Source organism: Penaeus monodon, chromosome 21, assembly GCF_015228065.2.
Source record: "Penaeus monodon isolate SGIC_2016 chromosome 21, NSTDA_Pmon_1, whole genome shotgun sequence".
Classification (NCBI taxonomy): Eukaryota; Metazoa; Arthropoda; class Malacostraca; order Decapoda; family Penaeidae; genus Penaeus; species Penaeus monodon.
The window spans coordinates 14,854,030-14,854,918 of NC_051406.1; the positions used below are offsets into that span (position 1 = coordinate 14,854,030).

An 889-nucleotide genomic window follows, 5' to 3' on the forward strand; every position below is an offset into this window, starting at 1 on the left:
GTTTTTTTTATCAGTAAATGATAAAATTATTCATGAACATCAGGCAAAGTCTAAAATTTATCTCTAATGTTTATAGACATGACGTCACGAAAGCTTCTGACGCCGACCAATCACGAGCGAGTCTGGGTACATCCGCCGACCAATCGCCACTCTCCGATGTGGTGGCCATTTTTAAAATCCATTTGAAAAGTGCACAGAAGGGACGGGGGTCAGTCTGATGTGTTTTAAACCTGTAAACACGCCACGTGAAAGTAGTTTCGTAGAAAAATAGTGTCGTCTGATGTCTGGTTAACGAGGTGACTACCCATAGACCGGTAGAACCGCAAGAAAATATCGGAATTATGTATTTTGGCTCATAGCTGTTCCGGAGGAAATCTCGCTTCCTGCATTGCCTTCCTGTTTCCTGTAATTTTCTCCGTGTTAAGCCGCTTCTGTTGCAGCTGGCTTTATGCTCGGTCAAAAACTGAGTGTAGCTGCCTGTGTGATACAGCGTTAGTGTGAAAAGTATTGTAAGGTGAGCAGTTACTACAGTCAACGTAAATTAGAAGATATTTGTTTATTTGTTGTTTTTCAGCATGGTACACTTAATGTAAACAGCTGATCGTTAGTAGGTTTATGATTAATTTATTGCTTTGTTATTAGGGTTTATTATTATTGTAGATATGTATTTACCTTTAATTCACTATGATACTCGTATGTATTTATATAATTTATATAGATGTACTTTTCAGAAAAAAAATTCAATAATGGACATGTGTTTTTTTACGGATAAACTATCACGTAAAATTGAACTAAGTTAATATTTTAGTAAACTTTCATCTTGATTAAATTGTATGCGCATGAAGGTTTTATTTAAGCTCAGTTCATCAAATAATTATCTGTTTAGAAT

General features: G+C 35.5%; 1 protein-coding gene across 1 annotated transcript in view; it reads left to right on the forward strand.

The window, feature by feature from the left end:
- Positions 1-177: 177 nt before the first annotated feature.
- The window catches only part of LOC119586263 (serine/threonine-protein kinase Nek4-like), an 8,818-nt gene continuing 8,106 nt past the window's right edge, over positions 178-889 (forward strand). Inside the window, exon 1 of the mRNA XM_037934972.1 lies at positions 178-514. The gene's annotated coding sequence lies outside the window, so the exon portion shown is untranslated. The remainder of the gene's footprint in view (positions 515-889) is intronic.